The sequence below is a fragment of the Montipora foliosa genome, chromosome 12 (genome assembly GCF_036669935.1).
Source record: "Montipora foliosa isolate CH-2021 chromosome 12, ASM3666993v2, whole genome shotgun sequence".
NCBI classification, from domain to species: Eukaryota; Metazoa; Cnidaria; class Anthozoa; order Scleractinia; family Acroporidae; genus Montipora; species Montipora foliosa.
The window spans coordinates 37,907,523-37,915,432 of NC_090880.1; the positions used below are offsets into that span (position 1 = coordinate 37,907,523).

General features: G+C 42.6%; 1 pseudogene; it reads left to right on the forward strand.

Annotated features, from left to right (window-relative positions):
* LOC137979338 (uncharacterized) overlaps positions 1–1,769 on the forward strand; it is a 1,923-nt pseudogene extending 154 nt beyond the window's left edge.
* The last annotated feature ends 6,141 nt before the right edge of the window (positions 1,770–7,910 follow it).

The window sequence follows — 7,910 nt, forward strand, 5'->3', positions numbered from 1 at the left end:
TTTAAATTACAACAAATGGTATATTTTAAATATTTGATTCTCGTGCTATGGATTCATTTGGCATGGCCTCAAGGAACTTTTGCACTTCTGGAAGTATTTTCAAGTGTCGAGATATAGTGCACATCTTCACGTGTCGCACACGTGACAAAGTGACCTTTACGTGCACCACTGCACGAAAGTTTGGTCATCTTGGAAAGATGTTTTCACATCTCACCTTCGTTTCTCTTTCATTTTTTTCTGCAAAAGATGTTTCGACGAGTCATTTCGTTTCATCTTAAGCCGTTCAATTACCGTTTCCTTTCTCAAACACTGAGCAAGAATACCCATCGATCAGTAAAAAACAATGTCAGGCTTAGCCACTTTGGCATAAATACACTATTTTACCTCGTTCCCATGATACAGTGGTCATTGTCACCACCTGTAATGAAGTTAATCTGGGTCCAGGTATTCACTACATACACAGTCGAACATCATGAGAATCGCAATGTAAGGCCGATGTGAGAAGGACAAACTTCTCTCTGTTCTTTTCTTTAGCGCTAAATTAACCATACACCACTCACTGTACTTTTGCAGGCCCGAGTATAGGCTACTTGTAGCCTCTTGTTCAGTGAACGATCAAGCGTCTGGGCGTTAGGCCAAGTCGAAGTACGAGCAAGGTGCAACATGAATCAAGCTGAGATCATTTTTGTGCAAACAGACCCTGCGTTCGACATAGTCCTTCAGTCTCTCACGGAGCTAAGGAATCAAAACCGTCTGCGAGTGACGCACATCCAAGCAGCAACCCTTACAGACATAGAAAGCAACGACGATAACGAAGACCGCAGGTTCATGTTCGGTGGAGAAAGAGAAGCATACGCCAATACAGCATTTGGTCGAACGGCATCTGCAGTTGTACGTATGTGCATGCTAGAGGCAGCCGGTGTCCCACGACGTTTATGGCCGGCGATAGGTCCCGACGCTGGTAGAAGAAACAGGGCGAAGCTACAGAATCCGTTCGAAGATCAGCCGCGACTATTTAGTCTTGCAAATAACAGGAATACAGCAAGACATTATTGGAGCAAATACGATCAACTCTACCCACACTTTCGGATAGAAGATGAGTCAGACAAGTCGCCTTAAATGAGCAAGTTAGCATGCCCAGAATGATGCTTATCTTCAGGGAAAACTTCACTGATGTTGTTGAGATTACGACTACATTTACTGCCACGCCAAGGGAAGAGCAGCAATTCAGTAGCTACATTCATGTCATCTGCATTGTGCGTAAAATGTCTAAACCTAGCGAGGAGGGTGAAGATGGCAAATTTACCCGGCAGCTGAAAGAGTTAATGGTTCCCGTAGAAATCCATGGAGAGTATTTTGAAGAAATGACGAAAGTCAACGCGAAGACGGATTTGCAACAATTGGGTGATGCTTTCGCCAAATTGAAAGTCGGGGACAACAACGAGTAACTCGAGAATCGTGGAGTTCTTCGACATTTGTTCCATGTTCATCTTAAAACTGATGATAAATGTTAGTTCTTAGTGTAGTCGGATGTCGATGGAGTTTATTCTCGTTATTCACACACACCGCGTGGTTGTGTGTGCTCTCTGCTCTTGCATAATGTGCTAACCTACTTATATATGCATATGCGAAATGTAGTATACAATAGGTGCTAATTAGGTGCCGCTATGTTACATGCATAATGTGCCAACCTACTTACATATGCGTATGCGAAATGTAATATACAATAGGTGCTAATTTGGTGCCGCTATGTCACATCCCCTTCTCTTAAAACTATATTAATAAAATGGAAAACAAACAAAACACAATATCTTCATTCGGGCCAATATATCTTGTACATATGTTGAAAACGAATAAAACTGGTAACAATATAGGGATTTTCTGTCTAGTGTTTATGTATCATACTAATATCAACTATTAAAGCAAGCGTCAGAGATTAAGTCTTTCCGATGCCCGGATTTCACGTCCCGCGCGGGATTTTCTTGGTCCTTTCTCGGCTTCTCCTGTTACACTAGAGCATTGTGGGTTGGAGCTTGAAGGCTGTATAGTCAACTTGCCACTTGATGGGTCATTTGCTGAATTGCCTGCCGCGGTGGATTCTCGTAGAATGGCGCTTGAATATTGTGCAGTCATGCTTCTTTGGGACACGGAGTCCGAAGAGTTGTTTGCCGAATTGTTGGAAGCATTATTCGGTCTAAGATGGATTCTATTCCTTCGCAATTGGGCACCAGTTCCAGTTTCTATGAGATATGAGCGGGGTGTCTCTCCCCGATCTATGACCCTAGCAGGATTCCATGTCTTTCTCACAGGGTCTTGTACATAGATAGCTTGGTCTCTGTGTAATTCAGGGAGCTCCTTGGTGTGTCTGTTGTAATAGTGGCATTGATTGTCTTGTCTCGCTTTGAGCCAATTTCTAACTTCCTCTTGGTTCTTTGATGGCTGGATCTTACCAGGAAGTGTGGATTTAAATACTCGGCCATTCAGTAATTCAGCTGGTGACGGTATATTGGAACTCAGGGGCGTTGTTCGTAGAGCCAGTAGGGCTAGATCTATGTCTTCTTTAGTCTCTCTGCATTTCAGGATCGTCTTCTTAACCGTTTGGACTTGACGTTCAACGAACCCATGGCCACGTGGGTAATGTGGAGATGACGTCACAATTTCAAACCCGTACTGGCTTGCCAGTTGATGGAACTCGCCGGATGTAAACTGAGTGCCGTTGTCGCATTGAAGAGATTCTGGGATTCCGTTTTCTGCGAATAGCATTTTCATTTCATTAACAACAGCCCCGGATGTAAGGTTTTGAAGTTTCTTGACAAATGGGAACTTGGAATAATAGTCGACAACTATGAGGAACCACGACTGTTGAGCGTAGAAAAGGTCTGCGCTCAGTGTTTTCCACGGTCTTGAAGGGATCTCTGTTGGTATCATTGGCTCCTTTTGCTGGGAATTGTGGTACTTCTGGCAGACACAACATGAGTTTACAAGGTTTTCAATTTCTTTGTATATGCCTGGCCAGTAAACACAGGATTTGGCTCGTAGCTTGCATTTTTCCATACCAAAGTGCCCTCCGTGGATTTGCTGCAAGATGTTGCCTCTCAAGGGTTCAGGTACTATAACACGGCTTCCAAGAAGTATCAGCCCATCTTCTACTGATATGTCATCTCGTAGGGGCCAGTATGGTTTTAGCGCCGAAGTGATTTTCTTCCCACTGTCAGGCCAACCTTGCATAACTTTGTGGGCTAGAAGCTGCAGGGTTTCATCTTTCGCAGTTTCCTTTTTGAACTCTTCCATTTTTACTGGGGTGATTCTGATTAGATGGTGAACTTTCACATTCATGTCCGACACTTCAAATTCATCCAACGGCGAAAGGCGTGACAGGGCGTCAGCTGTAACCATTTCTCTTCCTGGAAGATATTTAATGACGCAGTCGTAAGGTTGTAACCGCAACAGCATTCTTTGAAGGCGTGGAGGTGCTTGCATCAGGTTCTTTTTATGGATCTGTTCCAGGGGACGATGGTCTGTTTTAACCACGAACGATCTTCCATAGAGATACGAATGGAATTTTTCGCAGCCGTATACCACTGCCAATAGTTCCCGTTCGATATTAGCATATCTGGTCTCCGCAGGGGTAAGTACTTTCGATGCAAAGGCTATTGGCTTGTCGTTTTGGAAGAGAGCTGCGCCCAAGCCCTTAATTGATGCATCAACATGGAGGACAACTGGTTCCTTTCTGTCATAGTAGGCCAAGGTCGTTGTGGTACATATCAATGCCTTCACCTTCTCAAAGGCTTTCGAATGTGATGGATTCCATGTGAAATCAACGTTCTCCTTTAAGAGGTTTCTTAAGGGGGCAGTGTGGTCAGCTAAATTGGGGATGAATGAGCTCATGTAGGTTGCCATCCCCAAAAAGGTGTGAAGCTCCTTCTTGTCTTTAGGCGGTTCTAAACTTTCTATGGCTCTGACTTTATCTGGGCTGGGTTTGACACCGTCTGGTGTGTAGAGCATACCAAAGAAATTGCACTCCTTTGTTTTGATAACGCACTTCTCGTCATTGAGCTTGATGCCGGCCTGTCTGGTACGTTCCATGGTTTCATGTAGGTGTAAGTCATGCTCTTTATCGTTCTTTCCATAGACTGTGACGTCATCTGCAATACCAATGGCTCCCAGGCAATCACGATACGTCTCATCAATCTTGAACTGGAAAATATCTTGACTCATTCGTAGGCCAAACGGCATTCTGAGGAAACGATACCGACCAAATGGTGTATTGAATGTTGTCAGGTACGAGGACTCGTCATCTAGTTTGACATTCCAATAGCCATTGCGAGCGTCGAGCTTACTAAAAAGCTTTGCTCCTGATAATTTGGGTGTGATTTCCTCTAGAGTGGGTATGGGATGATGTTCTCTTTTGATCGCCTTATTCAGGTCTTTGGGATCGAGGCATAACCGAAGTCGCCCATTTTCTTTTTCTCTAATGACCAGGGAGTTAACCCAATCCGTAGGTTGGGTTACTTTCGCAATGATATCTTGGCTTTCCATCTCACGTAATTCGGCTTGTAATTTGTCTTTCAACTCTATAGGTACTTTGCGGGGTGCATGGACCACCGGTGATACTTCAGGATCCAGTGTGATGTGGTATGTGTAGTCATCAAAACATCCAACTGTACCATTGAAACATTCTGGGTACATATCCATCAGCTCTTGTTTACTTGTGATTGATGGCCGCTCTTCTAGTGGTATATGACTTCCAATGTAACTCGAGTTTTTCTTGCAAGTACCCGGATTTTGAGCTGGAGAATTGAAGCTGCTATTTGGATCAGCCTGGTTTAATTGATTTGTTCCTAGCGTACAGTGGAGGGAGACTAGTTTTAGTGCAATGCACGCTTTTAGACCGAGGATAGCTGGCCCTGAAGTATCCGTGACGTAGAAAATGCAGTTAATCTTCTTCTCTTTGTACTTGCACAAGATGTTTATAGTGCCAAGCTGCTTAATTACAGAGCCACCGTATGCTGAGAGGACGGCTTCATTCTTTTCCAGTACTTCTGGTTTGAGGTTTCCTTCGTCATCAAACTTCTCTGGGGCGATTATGCGAAGTAGCCTGATAGGCAAAACATTGCTCTGTGCACCTGTGTCCACCTTGCACTGGAGATTAATTTTCCGCTTCTTTTCAGGCTGGGTTATTTCCAGTGTTGCAAAGACTTCATCGCGTGTGTCATGTGTCATCGAATGTTGCGTGTCTTCTATGGTGTTAACCTCGATTGTACTAATTGTGAGAATTTCATCATCGTCTTCATCGCCCCTGTCTTCAATCGTGTGAATAGATTTTTTGAAAACCGGCTTTCTTCCTTGGATAAATTGTTTCCGTTTACTGGATCGGCAGACAGATTGCCAATGATTAGCTTTGCCGCATTTTCGACATAGTGTACCGTAGGCTGGACATTTGTTCCTCGGGTGTTGTTTTCCGCAGTTGTTACAGGATTCCCTTTCTTGTTCCTTATGAATGGCATCTACACTTCTATCCTCTTGATGGCTTTCGCTACTTCCTGCCAATGTCTTCATATGTTTACTTGTCGCCTCGTGGCTTCTTGCAATCTCGATAGCGCCTGCAAGGGTCAATGATTTGTCTCGGCCTATGAGGGACTTCTGGACATCGGGGTTTTTTGACCCCCAAATAAGCTGATCTAGAACTCTGTCTTCGACTTCGGTGCTGTCGCGAAATTGACATTTTGCTGCTAGGTTTTTTAATCTTGAGATAAAATCATCCACTGGCTCGCTTTGTTCTTGTCGCATTCCTTGTAGTGTGTATCTGTGAATTCGATGACTCGTCTTCGGCTCCAATTGATTCTCGAACCGTTCGAAAATAATGGCTGGTTTTTTCCTCTCTTCCTCCTTTGTGAATGTCCAACTGTTGTAAATATCCAGACCTTTTTCACCCGACCAGAGTAAAATATAGCTCACTTTTTCTTCGTCATCGGCGTCTTTGAGAACGCTTGAGAACATAAGCTGACATTTTTGTTTGAATCTTGTGAATGCAATTATCGGATCAGGAGCGTCCCAGTTCATCTGTGGCGACGCAAAAGACGTTGCTGTTGCCATAATTCGCTTCTGCTGGCCTCTTTCGATTTGATTCTAGCGATTACTCTTGTAAAATGCTGCCACCATGTAGTCGGATGTCGATGGAGTTTATTCTCGTTATTCACACACACCGCGTGGTTGTGTGTGCTCTCTGCTCTTGCATAATGTGCTAACCTACTTATATATGCATATGCGAAATGTAGTATACAATAGGTGCTAATTAGGTGCCGCTATGTTACATGCATAATGTGCCAACCTACTTACATATGCGTATGCGAAATGTAATATACAATAGGTGCTAATTTGGTGCCGCTATGTCACACTTAGAGTGTGGACTTTCTAGTATGGCTTAAAGGAAATTTGTACGATGATCTCGTAATTTTTTGTTATTTGTAAGCGAAGTGAGCACCGTTTAAGTAACCGATTCATCTTAAGTTTGTCGAGTGACAATTAAGCTGTTTGCTTTCGTTTTGGGGTACACCATGTTTCGCCTGTCTGTGGCTAACTGACCTGAGTTTCCTTAGAGACATCCATAGAGTGATCTTCTAGTATATACTGTTTCAAGGAAGCTCGATGAAGGATTTCGTAATTCTTTGTTATTTGTGAGAGAATTAAGATCATCCGTTTAAGCAATATTGATCTCTAGTTCGCCGAGTGACAATTAAGCTGTTTGCTTTCGTTTCGGGGTACACCATGCTTCACTACTCTGTGGCTAACTGACCTCAGTTTCGGAAATTTTCTATCTCACCTGACTGGAGACCGTCATAGAAGTTAGAAAGTATTTGAGATTTAAAGTATTGTAATTCAGCGCCAATTTATGTCGTTTATATCCCGAGCAATGTGCTTTTCTTTGTAGATCGAATAAAATTCAAAATGCATGGTTAGACGTTTTCCCTGGATCAGTTATTTCACTTAATAGCCAGAAACTTGAATTGTTATTTTCTTGCCACTGCAACAGAAATAGATGATCCTTTCAAGATTTGTCAAGAGTGTCAACATAATATGCTTATGACAAATTGTACACAACCGTCGATTATTGAAACTATCTGTGCATTTACAACGCCAGTATGAAGAATCTCTACCCCTTTGAAGAAAACTAAAATGTTCATTTTCGTAAGTTTTAGAAAGACAAATTACGCTTTATATATCAGGGATATAGAAATGACTGGTGGAATAACTTGACTTTGTTCAAATACTAGCCCTCCTTTTGAAAGCTATATTTTGTCTGAAAAATATGCAAATGTTTTTAAAACAACCCATCCTTTAGCAGGTGGTAGCAGGTGGGTAGAAATGCCTAGAGGCAGTACTAAACAGAAACGACTTCATCACGTATTTACACAACAAAATGACAAGCCTCCTGAATGTCGTTGAAGAGAAAGAGAAACTTGCAGAAATAAGTGAAGAAAATCTCTCTTGAAGGAAAAATTCACATAAAACTGTAAAAACGAACGATAAAATCCGACGTTTCGGTGTATAGTCATGACTCCGTTATCAAGGAAAATATAATGAAGATCATGCAAATTACAGCATTTAGAGCGATTTTAGCGCGAAGAATTAACATAAGAGGGTGCGAACTGAGATTATAAAACTACTTTCGCACGAATGGAGTCTGATTGCACGTTTGGATTTGGCTTTAAAGCTCTTATAAAAAGCGTTTCGTACACTAAGCAGTCAAATTTTGTATGTGTAATTCTTTTAGTGATGAACTCTGCGGACATTCGCACAACACGTCCCGTTCGGCTGCTATCTCGTATCCACGGATAAAATTAATTTTCGAGTCTTCTGAGTCAAGAGGGTCTCAATGGGGTTAACCGTCAACCGTCAAATGGCCCAAA